We start from the raw sequence: 18,283 nt of genomic DNA, 5'->3' as shown, positions 1-18,283 counted from the left end.
TCACCTTACTGTCTAATCTTGGCAACACCTCTCTGGGACTTTTGTTTCTCCACAATTACAAAGTGGGAGTCAGAAGCGTTTCTAGGTCTTTCTTTGTCTGCAAGTAACAGAAACCTACATCAAACTGGCTTAAGCTCAAAGGAGCATTTATTGACGCATATAATTGGGAAGCCAAGCTGGCTGTGATACAGCTGGATCCAAGTGTTCAAACTGCCATTGTGGTTTCACTCTAAGTTCTCTTTCCTCTTCCTATTCCTTCCCATTTTCTGCCCATTCCCTTCTGCTTACCTCTGTTTGCTTTGTTCTCCATTCAGCCACACAGTTGCCACCAGAAGCTCTAAGCTCATGTGGACCTTTGAGCTCATGAGCCCAGAGACAGAAACAAAGATGCACTCTCTCCCAGCATCCACAGACCAATCCTTTGGAGACTCTTTCATTGACTTGACTTGGGCCATATGCCCATCCTTTGAACCAATGACCTTAGGGCTATGAAGAACCTCGGTTAGCCAGACTGGTTATGTGCCCACTCCTTTGGCAGGGAGTGGAGGATAAATTGGTATTGGCAGTCCCATCAGAACCACATGGAATGAGACGGAGGCAGCTTGGTGACTGGAAGGGTGCTGGGCAGACTGCAGCCTGCACCCTTAAAGTGTCATGAAGTGAAGCAAACTATGCCTATTATGTGTTTATGATTTAAAAAGAAATACAATCATGTAGCTATTACAGCATTGTTGGGAATTTGACATTTTCTTCTGAGTCCCCCAATTCTCTTAGCAACAGTTTCTTTTCCTATTGCTTTTCAGGTATTTCATCTGCATGGTTTAGATTTCATCTTTGCTCTGAGGCCTTTTACCAACTTTCGTTATGTCAAGAATAAAGTCAGCTGCACCCAGAGCACTCCCACTCAGTGATTTTCATTCCTGCCAACACATTCATACTTCCTTTAAATTGTAAATCTTTTCTACCTGAATCTTTTCTTTAACTCTGATGTGTAACAGACGTGTAGAATCAGAATTGGTATTAAAAGTCTACAAATCAATAAAAAATCAAAGAGGATGATCTCTTAATACAGAGTCCTCATCAAATTTAATGTTTAGTTGACTAATCACCTCCAGGCTCTTTGGGAGTGTGAAGTAGAGTGAACACATAGGTGAAGGATTTATTCACAGTGCCAGAAATGCTTAGTATGCAAGACATACTCTGTTTTCTCGGAAGTGGCAGCCTTTAATAACAAGCTCTCTCTACTAATCCACTTCGGAATCTCATTCCTGTGTTTTTCAGCCTAGAAGAACTGAACAAAAATGTAAAGTCTGAATTTGTTTACTCATAAAAATAAGATCTATAGTGTCATTTTAGTCATATTTCGGAATGTAGCTTATCACCTACATGTTGTATCTAGATTGGTACTATCAAAATGAAAAGGCAACATGCCAGGTGGTTATTATATTCTAGAATATTCAAGCAAAGAAATTTGCATTTGGAATTAAATATAAGATCCTTGGTCTTCCATAGATCCAGCTAAGGCTCACAGTTCAGTTAGAGACAAGAATCTGGCATTCACTTGTATGCATTTAAATGGGTGGGTTGCTGGAAAGAAATACTCCAGAAAGCTAGCAGAGGTTGTCTCTGGAGGTAAAAACATGTGATATTAATTTTCTTTTCTCTGCTCTTCTCTACTGTTCAAGTTTTCTGCAATGAGCACATGCCCCTTTCACAATAAAAATAATTTTTTTTTTAAGAACAAGCAAAGGCTATTTATTCAGATCTTGATATATCAAGGGGGTCAGCCACTGTCACTTGCATTTTAGCAGAGACTCAGAGACAAGTAGGAAAGTGGGAAAGCTTATAGTGGAAAAAAGGGAAGGCTTCAGGTATGCCCTGATTGGAAGCTGTTTGCATGAGGAAGCCATAGGTGGGCTAAATAGAAGCCTAAAAGCAAGGTATTTTATGGTGTACATATTCGGGTTTCTCTGACTGTTCCTAAATTGGAAGTGGGGATAAAAATTAGAGAAGCTGTCAGTTATTAGTCAAGTCCTTGTCATTTTGAGCCAGTTATCATAGAAGTTACTGTTTGGCTTCTTGGATTATTATTAGAGATAGCAATAGCAATCCAGTCTCCTGCAAGGCTGACTTATAGCACGCTGGCTTCATGGGCTGATTATTGTATAATAAGGGGGTTGGTTTCCTGGGCAGGTTGCTGTAAGTTGTGGGTCAGAGTTCCGTTTTTATACACAGTTTGGTAATTGTCTGTTTGTATATTCAGTTTCTCACCCGGTGGCGCTGACTGCTCTTCTCATTGACTGCCTTTTCTCTGTCATGCATTATTATTTCTAAGGACATCTTCACATTGAGTCCGTCAATATCAGGTCCTCCAACAGTTAAAAAACATGCCTTTGTAAAACTTATTTTAGGTAGTGTGATGCTGTGATTTATGATAAGAAATGTATGTTTGGTCTTCATCCACTATTCCTAGCACAGAGCTCTTAAACCCTTGGAATTTCTTAGGTATTGAGAGCCATAAGGGTGTCTTTTGCTATGTTAATGAGATGACAATTTTTTTACAAAAATGATTTTTAAAAAATTACATCTATGCTGAATTGTGAAAGTTCTTGGAATATACCAAATTATGTTTAAGCAAGATATAACTACTTAATGAAACTGACTGACACTCAGAAAACTGTGGCTTGAACCCCGATCTGGGCACTCTGATTCTGCCTTGACTCTGCAGGACAGGTCCCAGTGTGGTCTGGCATGTGTACCCACCTCAGGATCCTTTGCTGTGCCATTAGGGCTGCAGGAGACCTATCTGCACAAGCCCCATAAGGCCTCTTAGGACAAATCCAGAGGGGACTCTTGAGCTTAAGTTCAGGTCTCCAGTTCTCAAGGTTTCAGACTGCATCAAAAAGAAGAGAAATTTTCCCCGACTTCTGAGAGTAAGGGCCGGGGTGGGAGAGGGAGCATATCCCTTTAAGTGGGGAGGGAGAGCCATAGGCACACTGCCATGAAAGAAGACCCTTCACTCCCAGCCCTCTCCTCAAGGATTTACCTAGTCTGCGCTCACTGCGTGCCAGCAGGATCACTGGCTCATCTCTTCCAAGTGCCTTTAAGCTCAGGTGTCAGGTTTGGGAAGGGTCTGTCCAGCACACAGAGTCCCGTTGATGAAGAGTGCAGTGTAGTAGCACTCAAATCTCAGACCCAATCTGACTCACAGTCCACTTGTTCAAGAACAAAGTCACAATTAGAAGCCTGCAGAGAATCCTGACCATCAACCAGTAGCATAAGGCCCAGGTTAAGATGACCGTGAATGGGTCTTGGAGGTAATAGGCCTGATGTGAGTCCTGGCTCTTACCCAGCAGAGGTGAGATCTTGGGGCAGAACTTACCCGCTCTGAGACAATTTTCTTATATAGAAGTGTGGATAGTTTATTAGACAGGTTACCAGAAATAAGATGGGGGTGAAATGTTGGCAATAGAAATTGCTTAATAAATGACAACTCTCGTTATAATTATATGCTAAATCATGTTCACAAAATAAATTCAGTCCCCTTCCAGCCATTTCTATCAGACTCAAAACCCCATTCTTTAAGTTTCCCATCAAACCTGTTAGTAAAACCAAGAACCATTTGTTGCTCATCTCTGAACCAGCTATAAATTGTCTTTATCATGCTTCAGCTACAACACACAAGCTGGAAACAGCTTGGCATCCATCTTTTGGATTCCAGGGATGACTTTTATCACCTTGGAAGGCTTAGGCATGTTACTCATAGGAAGTGCTATTAATAGGTCAGACCGTCATCCATAGTGTTCAGAACGTATCATGTTTTTTTGGTTTCTTTGTTCGTTTGTTTTAATAAGGAGAAAGAAAAGAAAAAGCAACCCTACTGACGCTACTGATCCTGTGATGGAAGTTAGGTCCTCACTTTTTTGTATATTCTTCTGTAACTAGGTTAACTTTGATATTTTACTTTTCTCTGCTAATGTATGTTTGGTCTTCATCCACTATTCCTAGCACAGAGCTAGGAGCTAATTCAGCATAGATGTAATTTTTTAAAAATTATTTTTGTAAAAAAATTGTCGTCTCATTAACATAGCAAAAGACACCCTTATGGCTCTCAATACCTAAGAAATTCCAAGACGATCCTTGACAAAGTCATGGTCACCAAATCAGTGTGTTTCTCTAATAGGGTAAATCATGTTAGAGATAACGGAAGCTTTTGAGCATCTGGTTTTACCAGAAACTAAATGTAACGTGGGCCACAGTGGACTGGAGCAAAGAAAGCATAACCTTTGCAATTTTCATTACTTCATAGACGCTATGCATAATCTTATTTTCCACATGCAGATGCTAGGATAAGGAAATGGCTACATTCTATTTTTTCCCATATCATAAACCAGTAATTTCATCTGAAAAAGTAGCTTGTTCAGTGTTTTATTGAATCTAAGATGCTGTCTATTGTAAAATATATCATTATTCTGTGTAATCACTAAGAAAGAAAGAGCACTGCCATTGATTGAGAGATGTTAAATCTGAAAAAGTGAGTCTTGAAATCAGTCAAAGATGGTATATACTTCTATGTTTGTTGAGTTCTTTTTTACATCCTTTGTGTCTCCTTGCTCCCGTTAATACTTAAAGACATTAGTTTGAGAGAATTAATCACAATTAAAATAGATGTTCCACGTTATACAACACAGATACAGCCATTCACCGCTGAATGCCCTAATCATAATGGCATTTTAAGCACTAATGAAATGGAGCTAGTTTATATTTCTTGAATTGATTAAATAAGATAAAGGCTCAGTCATCAGGCACATCAAGACAGGCATCACCAGGAGGACTGGCTGGATCTTATAGTATTCACAGGATTTGTAAACAGAAATGCCATTTTGTCATTCCTACCATCTTGAGCACTTGTTCCTAACAAATCCTTGGGATAATACCAGATACCCCTGCTCTTTTTTTTTTTTTTTTCTGAACCAGTCACAGAAGAGCTTCAGATTTTGGCTAATATTAATCAGTTGACCCCAGGCAGTTATGACATATTCCTTAGGAGTATAACAGGCAAACAGGCTCGGGGAGAGGTAGAGCTTTCTACAGTGGCCTCAGTAGTAGAGGTGAGCCTGGGGAAACATACCGTCTGGCGTTCCATGGCAGTGTTCGGTCAGACGGTTCTGGGACCAGAGTCTGGCTGTGCTCTCACTGTGTAGCCTCCCTTTGTTCCTGCCCATTCTTTGCGCCTGTTTTCCACCTTCCGACAGATTCTCATTAAAGCTCTCCTTGGTCTCCACGACTTCCTGCTGTCTGCCACTAAGAAGTCTGACTCCCTGATCTCTGTCAAGGGCAGGTCTGTACTCAGCTTGGGAATTCCAGAGATAAGGGCCTAAGCATAGTGGTGGCCAGGAGGGTGCTTCTGGGTAAGGCAGCCTAGAAGGACACCCGGAGTGGCTTAGAAAGCTCTTCTCGAGGAGCCATCCTACTGGTAGATAGTAAGTCTGACCATCTGCCTTTTTTCCCTTGTCCCCTCTGTCTGTAAACCCTTCCCAATGCCCCAGGCATGCAATTAGGTACTTTTTTTTTTTGGTGGTACGCAGGCCTCTCACTGTTGTGGCATCTCCCGTTGCGGAGTACAGGCTCCGGACGCACAGGCTCCGCGGCCATGGCTCACGGGCCCAGCCGCTCCGCGGCATGTGGGATCCTCCCAGACTGGGGCACGAACCCGCGTCCCCTGCATCGGCAGGCAGACTCTCAACCACTGCGCCACCAGGGAAGCCCTAGGTACTATTTTTAAAATCAGCTTTTATCTAAGCATCTTATGGGTTATCTCTGCTCCCACAGAGGTGCAGGAAACTCTGACAGCACACTGATTACACCCCACTTGATGGGGGCAGCCTGGGAAGTTGAGATGGACAGGGCAGCTCTCTTGCCTGCCCTGCCAGGAGGTTTCAGTGCTTATCTCTTAAGTCTCTGAGATTTTTTTGCAGTTTCCCCACAGTATAGAGAGTGCCCTATATCAGAGTGCTGGTGTAAGATGGATTTCTTTCCTTCTTTTTTTTTTAAACCATGCTTACTCAGGCACTGAGGAATACAGTTCCTGGCTTTTAAGAGAAGGTGCCTGTTGGACTCTGAATAAGGCCATTTCCTCTGCCATTAGAGACTTTGGCCTGAACAAGACCTTTTCCAAGAAACCATAGGCCCATATTCTGGTATTCAGCATTTCATCCCTCATCCTCCCACCAGTCCTCTCTAGGGTTCATAGGGTTCTAGAAATTGAACACCACCATGAAACAATCACCCAAACTCATTCTTCCACTTTACAGCCTTAAGAAAATGAAGTTAAAAACACAGACCCCAAAAACCTTTAGTGGAACTTTAGACCTAATATATGTGAAGGGCCTTTTCCAGAAGGAATAATAACTAGAAGCCACAAATAAAGCACTGAAATAAAATCCCCCTTTGAATTATGCATAAGCAAAGTAAATTAGTAAAATCTAAATGTACTTTAAGAATAGAGATTTGCCATTTGCTGGGACTGGGGTTTATTTCATTATTGAAAAGGAAGGGAAAAAACAAGTAATAAAATTAGTTGTACTTAATATTGAGGACAAACATGCTTCACATTTTTGATGATCATCTCTAGTCCATCAGTATATTGTCTAGCTGCACCTGGGTTAAAACTGTCATTAAAAGGAGAGTTATCTTATTTGAAGGGGTTGATTGTCTCTTGAGCTGAGGAGATGGGAACACGAGGTTTGATTTTTCTTTCTTTTGTTTGTTTGTTCATTCATTTGTTCATCGTGAAGCCCCTTCTCCGCCTGGTACTGAGGAAGGGATATTAACACAACAACAGCTCCTACTCTTCAGGAAGTTTTCTTCAGTATTTAAGAATGGTGCCTCTTGTCATACTTATTCTTCATTTGATGGCTAAAGCAGATGTTTTACTCGTGGTTCTCTTTGAATTTCAAAGGAGAGTCACTGCTTCCTGTCGGGGTAATCAGGGATGAATTCATGGGGAGCAGTGTTTTGAACTGGGTTTTCAAGGGTAAGTAAGATTTTGATAGGTGGAAATGGGCAGGACAAAGGCACTTCAGGGGAGAGGGGACAATGGGGATAAGTATCTGGGAGATTCCAGTAATATTTACTCAGGAAGAGAATCCTTTGGAGTAAGATGAGAAGAGTAGTGTGGAGCTGCCCAGTGGAGGCCCTTGAATACAGAACAGAATTTTGTTCTGGGGAAGTTGGGGCAGGGAAGCCCTAGTTTTCTTTTCTGTACTTGAACCTTCCTGTAGGAATTGGCTTCTCTGCTTCTCAGTTGATGGGCTTGGTTCATGAAAAACTAGAGAGCTTGCTGTTGGATTCTCCCCCTTCCGCCTTCGCAGCCTTTGATAAACTCTGGAAACTTCCACCATCAGGAGCCTGAGGAGCCAGAGCGTCCCTGAGGGGAGGCTTCCTGTGTGGAGAGCCTGTGTGCTTGAGGTCTGACCACACGGCAGCCCTCGTGCTGCTCGCCAGTGCGGGTCAACAATGGGAGAGAAGTCATGAGCAGATTGGGGCATGGGCCAGCCAGCAGATGCCCCCGACCTTTCCGTCAAGGGAAGGAGTTGAATTTGCTTATTCCTGGGATGCCTTCTTTCCATGCTTTAGTCTACCCTGCATTTGTCATTTTGGTGGGGAGCCCCTGTCTCATTTGGCATGGGTTTTGCAGGTTTACAGGCTACAGTTTGCTGAGCTCCTTTGCTAATATGAAAAATCACATTTCTTTTTTTCTCTGGATTGCTTGAATTTTAAAAATTTGAGCAGTTTTTATTTTTTTTATTTATTTAATTTTTTTTTTGCGGTACGCGGGCCTCTCACTGTTGTGGCCTCTCCCGTTGCAGAGCACAGGCTCCGGACGCACAGGCTCAGCGGCCATGGCTCACGGGCCCAGCCGCTCCGCGGCATGTGGGATCTTCCCGGACCGGGGCACGAACCCGCGTCCCCTGCATCGGCAGGCAGACTCTCAACCAGGGAAGCCCTGAGCAGTTTTTTAAAAAGCAAGGTTGAAAATCTCAGGTCATCTTAGAGGCTGTAATTCTGTAATTTCAGCTCCCTAGCCTCATTCCTGACGTTGATCATCAAGTCTGCTATTACGCTGGATAATTAAAGGGATGTGGACATCAGGGAGAGAGCAGGTGGGGATTAATATTTGAAGGGCTTGATTAGTCTTCTGTAGTTCCCGTAAGATCACAGGATATTGTTAAAACTCTGAACTCTGGTACAAAGCATTTTTGTTGATTAGCTAACTATTGCCATATTTGACTTTTCATTCTTTCTTGTACTACAAGGAAAGATCTTTTCTCTTGCCAAGTCTTGCTGATTCATCCCCTGCTGTATCTCTTACAGTCTCTCTATGCCCATTGCTACTTTCATGTACAAGTCTTGTTACCTTTCTCCTCTTCCTGTCCTTCAAAACTGCTCTTATCAGGGTCACCAAAGCCCTACCTATTAATAATCCAGTGATGTCCAATTTATCTATTTGTTCCTTTTGTTGCTTGTGCTTTTGGTATTATTTTGGTACAAAGAAACCCTCAGGGTCACAAAGAGTTATGCCTATGTTCTCTTTTAAGAATTTTATAGTTTTAGTTCTGACATTTAGGTATTGCGCAAAGGCATTTGTTAAGGGGGGTATTTTATAGAATTAGGAGGGTTTGAAGAAATGGACTATAGCTCAGGCTTCCAGGAACAACCTTCCAGACCACATTATAGAACTGGGCTGCCAAAGAGCTGCTGTCTTAACCATGACCAGAACGCTGCCGCACACCTCTAGCTCTAGGACCATCCCACCTCTGCCATGGTCTGCACCAGCAGAATGGATGCCTTGTGCCCTACCCCTCTTCCCAAGCAACTCAGAGCCTCAGTCTCCTCATCTATAAACTGTGAGTGCCGTCTACCCCCAGGGTGTATTAGTACATTTCACAGCTGGTGTGGCATGGGCACAGCTCAGTGATAATGGATGTGGACTGTAAATCACTCATTAGGACTTACTGGTGCCAACCAGCTGAATATCAACCCTCTTGACAGTATTACAAGAATTAAATGAGCTTGGCACAGCAATGCCAAGTGGCAAGGCTTATCCTGATGGTCCTGGATGCCTAGAGCTTGCCTGGTTTGACTGAGATTACACAAGGTGCCAGCGGTCAGACTGAGGTGGGAATTCTGTGAATGCCCCCAACACCTTAACGAAGAATGAATGCTCTCACAGAGTTAGAGCAGAAACTGGGGGTGGTAGGGTGAGAGGTTGGCATCCTGGTCTTGGACTCCTGCATCCGGCTGTCCACCTGAGCACAATGCCCACACACAAGAAAGAGGGCTGGGTGGGGTTTGAGTGCTCAGTCAGGGAGGAGGCTGCTCCATTTCTCAACTGCTATTCTAGTGAAACAGGTGGATGAATTTGAGCCCAAAAGGTAGGAAGGGAGGAGAATAACTGGGAGCATTAGGCTTTGGGGTGCCCTCTGCATGAGAATGATGGGCACTAAACCTGTCTGAGGCAAAGGTGTGGAAAGGAGTAAACACATCGGAGACTGGAGTCCAGAACCTTGAAAGTTTAATGAGATCAGTTAGTGAAGCAGTACCCTATGATTAATCACTTCAAAAGCATCACTTAAATCAAGGAGGATCATGGTGGACAGTGACCATTTAATTTAGCTACTTAAGGGACATTTGGAACAGTGCGCTGTCCGGAAGACTTGGCTTCTAAATCCAGGCAGATAAAGGTCCATTAGGTCCGCAGAGTGGAGGACTTCAGATCTGAGCCAACTCAGCAGACCTGATGCACCTGAATAGATGAGAAAAGGCAAAAGGACATATATCATAGTGAAGCGGAGTCACTGAGGTTTTTTACTTCTTTTATTTTTTATTTTTTAAACGTCTTATTACTTGAGGTCCTAGAAAAGTTATATTAAGAAAGACAGTAACTGAATACAAGGTTATTAGAGGGAATATTGCTATTGTGTTTTGTGAGCAAATGAACATGTTATATAAGCAGCAAGTTATAAGGGCTGTGCACAAAGAGCAGAGTTTAATATTATCAGAAAATAAAGCTTACAAGTGAATATACCCGATGCATATTTAATGAAGAGCATAATCAAGGGATATTAGAGCTATAAAGGACCTGGCCAGTTATTTGGTTCACCTCCTTATTTAAGCAGACGAAAATAAACGCAGGACTCAGGTGTCCTGAGTCTACACCGTCATGAGGGGTGGAGCAGGGATTAGCATTAGGCCACACCACTCTGTCCAGGCCCATCCACTTCATCGTTAATTGTGCTGCAGGAGACCTTAGCTGTAAAATGGACACTTCACGTTTCTGCACTGCAACTAAACAGACTTCGGGGAGGTAGCTGGGAGAGGGAGAATCGGACTGAGCCAGGGTTGCTCAGGAGATCCTGAAAGGCTATGGATTTGGAACCCAAAGGGCAAAGCCTCCCTCTCCTCTGAAAAAGGGTGTCTAGAGCTTGGGCACCTGCTTGCCCACCCTTTGCTCCCAACTGCCCACCCAGGCAGCTACCGAACTTGGAGACAACCTGGCTTAAGAGGGCGAAGGGGTGGGTGCACGTTAGTCTAGGGAAGGAGTGCTCCCAAATCAGTCTGTTCCTCCTGGTGACCATCCTTCATTTCACCATTTAAATACACAGCTCATTTTTCTCATCTTTCTCACTGTCTTTTGAATGGATTGCCTTTCCTTGCTTGTTCTCTTATTCCATTTCCCTCTTTTTACTGATCGGGAAGTTAAACCCTCTATTTCTACTTTTTTTAGTGTTTGTCCTTGAAACTTTTATATGCATACTTATCAGTACAAATTTAATCAATATCTTAATTCTTTTTCTGTAAAAATAAGGACATTCCACCACTTTTAACTCAGAACCCCTCTCCTTACTTCCAAGCTATTGTTGAGTGTTTTAATGTCTTTGTTAAACCCTAAAAATCAGAAATTGTTATTATTTTATATAGTTAGCATTTATATTTACTTCCATGTTTACCAATTTCTTTATTCACAGTCTTAGCCCTGCCTTTTCTTCTGAAGTATATCCTCCCTTTGGGTGCAGGTCCTGTTGGTGGTAAACTCCCTCAGTTTGATTGTTTCACCTGTCTTCTTGAAAGGCTACATAATTCTTTGTTGACAGTTATTTTCTCTCAACAGAGATTTTCCCACTCTTTCATGGCTTCCTGTGTAACTGTAGGCAAGTTGGCTATTGGTCTGTTTGTCATTACTTGTAACCAAGATGTCTTTCTTCTCTGGGTGCTTTTGGGATCATCTTTATCTTTCTTGTTTTGTGGTTTTACTGCAACAGGTTTAAGTGGGGATTTTTTCTTTTCATTTATCTGTGTGCTTCTTGTCTGTGTAGTAATATCTCATGAATTAAAAACCTCTCTGCTGATATTTCTTTACATTTTCTCTATTATTTCCTTTTGATTCAGACATCTGTTAAACCTCAATTCTATCTTCCATCTCTCCTTACTTTCATATTCTCTATTTCCATGCCTCTATTTGCTTAATTTTGAGTAATTTCTTTGGATCTATCTGCCTTTTTTTTTTTAAACAGTATATCTAATCTACTGTTTAATCCACTGTTTAATCTACTGTTTAATCCACTTAATCCACTTGTCGTTTTCAGTTTTAATATTTTTCCTTTCTAAAATTTTCACATGAATCATTTTCAAATCTTTCTGGTTCTCTGTTTTCTTGATCCTTTTCTGATTCCATCTTCTTTAAACATTTTATACATAGTAATTTTGTTCCCAGTAGTTCTAACATCTGAGGTTCTTGGAGATGTAAATCTATTGTGTTTTGTTTTTCCTGACTCCCACCCATGTTGATTTATTTCCTTCTATATTTGGTAATTTTTTACTGAGGAATAACATTTGATTGAACTTACTTTGTTTCTCCACAGAATTTGTGCTTGCTTCTGCTTGGGCGTTAGGTAGTGCTACCAACCTGACACCACTTTGTTTTAATTTATATTTATATTTTGAAAATATTTATTTATTTACTTATTTATTCATTCATTCATTTTACTTTTACAGACCGTAAGGGGGTGGGAGAGGGAATAAGGAAAGAGAAGAGACCAGTCTGGCAAGAACACTGGGCACACTTGGGCGGGTCCCTCCTGCGCTATACGAGTTCATGCAGTGTGCATTTAACCATGTGAGCAGTAGTGCCCTTACAGGCTACTGATGCTCGGGGAGGAAGTGTAGAGTGGAAAAATCAAAAATTAAATCTGAAGCTCTTAAATGTTGTATCGGTTTTTGTTTTTCTGGGGGGACGGAGATGCTGTGAGCTGCAAAATAGTTCAGGGAGTAGGTCTGCAGCTAGGCAGGTAGTGGCACCACGTGATCCTGCTGCTGCTTTGAGCAATTCTTCACGCTGTTTGCTGGGCTCAGGCTGTAGTGATGAAACCATCTGTACACGGAGCTTGCAGCAGATGGAGGGGGTGTGAAAGAAGCCAGAAAGGCAGCGCACCTGTGCGAGAACTGAGGGCTTTGGACGTAGTCGTACTGGCCATGAGGAGCCACAGGTTGTTCTAGAGGAGAGGAGAGTTATAGCCAAATGACATGAGCTGGAGGAAAGGGTGTCCATGTGATTGATAAGAAAATAAATTATTATGAAGGAGAAAGGCATGTCAAATGATGATACCAAACTCTGCCTGGAGGGAGTGCTATTTCCATCCTTCGCGCTCCGCTCCTCCAGGAAGCCTTCCCGGATAGTGCCCCGCCCCCACAGGCCCCTGAAGACCTGGATGGACCAGGTCCCAGGGCGGCCTCCACTTGGCCTGTCTCTGGATCTTGGTCTTGTTCAGGGGCAAAGGGAGGCCAGGGAGGCACGGTAGCTGCAGTGAGGCGGGGGTCCTGGCAGCCTCAGGAGGTGACCGCGGCCTGGCCCTGGGATCTGGGCGCGGGTTCCTGTCTGGAGGGGACTGGGCCTCACCAGCTCCAGGGCTAAGAACAGAGAGCAGAGTGCCCGTGGTGGCTGTCCCCAGCTCATCCTCTTGTTTTAATTTTTATAGTAGAGCTTGATAGCATGAGTAGTGTAAATGTAACCTCCACACAAGGGTGAAATAAAGCCTAAGGATGCAAATTCTGAGAAAAAAAACTATAATTCATTTTTTTCCACCCGGGGTTATGATGGAGATAGGCTTCCTCTGCTGGGAGGTGAATTATTTTTCTGCCCTGAGGTCTCACAAAGGGTGTACCCCTCTTGAGGGTCCTGGCTCAGTGTGAGAGTCTGAGGTGCACCTCCTGCTTTGCATAGTCCAAGTTGTTTTCTCTGGTTCTCTGTGTGACAGAAGCATTGACCTTCAGGGCAAACCAAGCTTGTTTGATTGGTCTTGTTTTTCGGGTTATTTTTGGTTTTGTTTTCCATTTACTGTCTACAGACCTGGTTTTAGCTCACTGCTCCTGTTTTGCCCCTTGAACCTGATGATTTACCATATTTTCATTTGAGCTCAGCAATACTTTATTATTTCCCAGTGTTATTGCAATATAATTGACATATAACATTGTTTAAGTTTAAGGTGTATAACATGATTTGATATATGAACATATTGCAAAATGTTTGCCACACTAAGTTAACATCCATCACCTTATATAGGTACAGAGATTTCTTTCCTTGTGATGAGAACTTTTAAGATTTACTCTCTTAGCAATATACAAATACTGTATTGTATATCTTTCAGAGATACAGTACAGCATTGTTAACTATAGTCGTTGTGTTTTACATTAAATCCCCAGAACTTACTTATCTTATAACTCGGAGTTTGTACCTTTTGACCACCTTCACCCATTTCTCCCACCCTCAGCCCCTGCCTCTGGCAACTACCAATCTGGTCTCTGTTTCTGTGTGTTTAGTTTTTTTTAGATTCCATATATAAGTGAGATTGTAGAGTAGTTGTCTTTTTCTGTATGACTTATTTCACTTAGCATAATGCCTTCAGGGTCCATCCATATTGTCACAAATTGAGACGATTTCCTTCTTTTTAATGGCTGAATAATATTCCACCTGATATATATACCACATATTCTTTATCCATTCATCCACTGATGGACACTTAAGTTGTTTCCATGTCTTAGCTATTGTAAATAATTCAACAGTACTTTAAAGAGTATGTTTGTTACAATTAATCCCGGATCTAGTATTCTCAGGGAGGAATTTTCATAATTGCAATCCATAATCCTACCAGAAGAACAGTCACCACAAGTGTATGATTTTTCATAGCCGACCTAACTCCAAAATTATCTTAGGTGGCTTACAGACAGTGGTATGCTAGAGTCATCATGTACTGGCTTATAAGAAATTTATTGTTAAACTTTTAGGAATCTTGCAAGTCGTTTGTTAAACACAGCCATCATTAAAAATTAAATTATATAAACTTACAATTAGATAAATCATATTAAAAATAAATAATAAATACTCAAATTCATCACTTTCTAATTATGTTTCACTATTACTTACACTGTTGAGGTTATTTATGTCCATCGTATCTGTGTGGTGCAAATGCTACAGAAAGGTGTCCTACTGCACATCTCTTCCTAAATCCACTTCGAGCAACCTCATGTTGGTATCTTGAAATTGGCCATAGTGGGAGTATTTACACCAGGGAAATGGGCACACACTACAAATCAACTCTTTATTTATTGCTTTATTAATCATCTAGACTTCATATTGTGATGGAGAGAATGATAACAGTGCAGAGTATACACGGAAAGTGTGTCTTGTCCATAGTAGTTACATTATGAATAGCACAAAAAGTTGAGGAAATATTCTTCCAGTATTTGGAAGCGATTAATGAATTTAGCAAGAAAGTTGTTTACATCATGAGGAATGAGTGGATTTCTGACACATGACATAGATCTTTGTTGCTTCACTTTTGTCTTCCTTGTTAAAGTAAATGGAAATGTCAACCAACATTCATGTCTAAACTATTCTTGATTATTGGTTGCAACCATAGGTTAGCTGTGGATAAAGGGTTTGACTAAAATCAACAAAAGCATTCTATGAGAATCAACTGGCTGCAAGGAATTTACAGTAAGAAGTGTTGTGTATTTTCCTTTTGTTTACTGTGCATTATACGTCATTTATAGCAGCAAATTTGTCATATACATGTACATTCTTTTCAGAGAACCAGTTGTGGAACATTCACCAGCCCACCTCTGCTCATAGGGATGTACAGATACAATAAGGTAAGATTTGAAGTAGATGAGAAAGAAAAAGGAACAGCAAGGAGAGGGCCCCACTAGAGCTGCAAATGATGCTAACAGACAATTTCATATTACAGAGGGCAGACGTAGGCTATGGTAGGCCACAGATTTGCCTCTAAGCTTCCTAGCACATCTTACATAAAGGAAAATTTGATCGTGTACTGAATCTTCAGTGTTTGGGTCAGAAGTTGTGGCGTTTTTCCTAAGCCAGGTCCAGAAGGAATTTTATCCTGAGGGTGTGTGTAGAGGAACAGTGTATTTTTATAAATATCAATAATGTCCTTAAAGCAAACCTCATTTAGAGTCACAGGGATGCTTCCGGGAGAGCCCCTCTCTGAAGGCTGAAAAATTCTTGCCAAAGTGTATTTCTTTCTTTTTTTTTTTTAAATACATGTATTTATTTTATTTATTTATTTTTGGCTGTGTTGGGTCTTCGTTGCTGTGTGCGGGCTTTCTTTAGTTGTGGCGAGCGGGGGCTACTCATCGTTGCAGTGTGCTGGCTTCTCATTGCAGTGGCTTCTCTTGTTGCAGAGCACGGGCTCTAGGCTTGTGGGCTTTAGTAGTTGTGGCACACGGGCTCAGTAGTTGTGGCTCGCGGACTCTAGAGCCCAGGCTCAGTAGCTGTGGCGCACGGGCTTAGTTGCTCCGCGGCATGTGGGATCTTCCCAGACCAGGGCTCGAACCCGTGTCCCCTGCATTGGCAGGCGGATTCTTAACCACTGAGCCACCAGGGAAGCCCCAAAGTGTATTTCTGTAAGAGACACATATTGAAGTATTTGGGGGTGAAATAATATGAACTCTGGGACTTGTTTTAAAATTCTCCACAGAACAAAGGAATAAACAAACATCTGTTGAAGTGAATAATCGAAGCAAAAAGAGCAAAATATTGCTAAATATTGGAGCTGGGTGATGGGCAGTTGGGAATTCATTAAACTCTTGTCTACTTTGAGACAAGATTGAATCTGATCCATGTGTCTCTTGTCATAACAGCTCCTCCTCCCTCTCCCCAACACACCTTATCTCCGCTTCCCCCTCCTTGCTATTCATGTGGTAGAAAAACTGGGTCTTTTGTCCTGCAGAACATCCCACATTGTGGATTTGGCTATTGCTTTCTCATGGTGACAAAAAGTATTACCTTAGCAGAGAAATCCATTAAACTCAGATATTATCCTACAGGAGTGATACACGGGTCAGGAATGTTTTAGTGGAAACAAAAGGGAAGAGAAATGAGCCATCTGATCAGAGGAAGGGAATCACAGTAAACAGGGGCACAGCCCACAGGGAAGGTGAGGAAAATGGGGGCTGAAAAGGAGAGGAGAGCCCAGAAGAAACACTCTAGATAAGCTTCATTTACTCCTGATTTCTGAGTTCTTTGTCTTCCAGCACCTCCCCTTCCTTACCCTGGCACCTTAACCCTCAGACAGAGTGGTGGGGTTAGGTGTCAGGGACATTTTCTCCCTTCTGGTTGCACTGTCAAGCTAACACTTAAGCAATTAAAAAAAAATATATTTCTCTTGAACCACATGCTTTTAAAAAAGGACAAATACATTTAAAATCAAACCAGTTTTGAAGAGGCAGCATCTTTTTTTTTTTTTTTTTTTTTTTGCGGTACGTGGGCCTCTCACTGTTGTGGCCTCTCCCGTTGCGGAGCAACAGGCTCCGGACATGCAGGCTCAGCGGCCATGGCTCTCAGGCACAGCCGCTCCGCGGCATGTGGGATCTTCCCGGACCGGGGCACGAACCCGTGTCCCCTGCATCGGCAGTCAGACTCTCAACCACGGCGCCACCAGGGAAGCCCGAAGAGGCAGCATCTTTATCATCTGCCATCCTTGGGATTCATTTCACATTCAAATAAATAGAAAACTACTTGCAAAGAGGCACATTACACCCAGATTTACCCAGGGGTAATTTACAGGTGGCATTTCATGCCATAACTTAATGGCACTTTATCAACATTGGATTTTCTGGGCTCACTGATTAGTTCATGCTATATGGAAAATGCTTTGCCATAATTTTTCATTAGCTTCACAAGTTACGCCATTTGGAACCATGTAAGGTGGCTAATGTTTCAGTGGTTTTCAAAAACACTTTTCAGTCAAGAAATTCAAGCACCAAATGCCAGTGACTCAGGAACCATTAGACGTCTGAGACATGACCATGACTAAAGATTAGCTGTAACAGTATTTGGATATTTTAGAGTCTTTGAAATATATGAACGCTCATTAAACTAATGAACATGAGCGTCAGCCCTGGGCTCTTCCTGTGGCTCAGCTGCGGCCAGAGGGTGGTGGCTTCCAGTCCAGGCATACTCACTGCCGACCCTGTCCCTCACCTCTCCTATCTGCTAAGGCAAATACTTCTGCTTCCCAGGCATCACAGAAGATGCCCTCACGTACTCTCCAGGAAGAACTGGTAGCAGTCTAAACCTGGGAGATGCTTGACAGCTGAGAAGATTGGTCTTCCTGGAGAATTGCCTGGAGGGTTTGTCTAGGACCTACCAGTGGGTCTTCTCCAGTTTCTAAAAAATGAAATACAACAGGGTGAAATGGAATGGGAAACCATCAGAGCATGTGATAACGATAAGTACTATTTTGTGAAACCTTTGTTTCAATTATTTATGTAGGTGTATGTGTGTACTGAGACATAATGTGGAATGTAGTTTTAAATGTGAGCCAAGTCAAAAGGCCTTGAAGAATGCTGCTCTCAGAATGTATAATTTACCGCTGGAATAAGCCAGACTAGTAAGAAGCTGTTGCCTGGACACATCACAGTGGCTCCTGAAGCAGTGCTAGAACATTTCCATAATAGCAAGTTTAAAACAATACAAACCTTTCCTCTCATGCCTTACCTCTCTGAGATATAGGTGAGCTTAATGAATTCCTCTGCTCAGGTAACAAGTTAGCATTTGTTCAGTATTCATTCACTCAACAAACACTTACTGAGACTGTTGAAGGCACTGAGAATATAATGGTGGGAGAAAAACAGACAAAAATCCCTATCTTAGTGAAACTTGTATTCAAGAGTGGAGGCAGCACAGACTATAAGCAAAGGTAAA

The 18,283-nt window shown here is 42.2% G+C and overlaps 1 protein-coding gene across 1 annotated transcript in view; it reads left to right on the top strand.

The window, feature by feature from the left end:
- PHTF2 (putative homeodomain transcription factor 2) overlaps positions 1–18,283 on the top strand; it is a 187,383-nt gene that overhangs the window by 124,073 nt on the left and 45,027 nt on the right. Inside the window, exon 22 of the mRNA XM_060157214.1 lies at positions 15,148–15,210. The gene's annotated coding sequence lies outside the window, so the exon portion shown is untranslated. The remainder of the gene's footprint in view (positions 1–15,147; positions 15,211–18,283) is intronic.

The sequence above is a fragment of the Lagenorhynchus albirostris genome, chromosome 8 (assembly GCF_949774975.1).
Source record: "Lagenorhynchus albirostris chromosome 8, mLagAlb1.1, whole genome shotgun sequence".
In the NCBI taxonomy this organism is placed as follows: domain Eukaryota; kingdom Metazoa; phylum Chordata; class Mammalia; order Artiodactyla; family Delphinidae; genus Lagenorhynchus; species Lagenorhynchus albirostris.
Note: the sequence above shows the minus strand (reverse complement) of the source record. Positions and strands in the feature narration are given on the sequence as shown.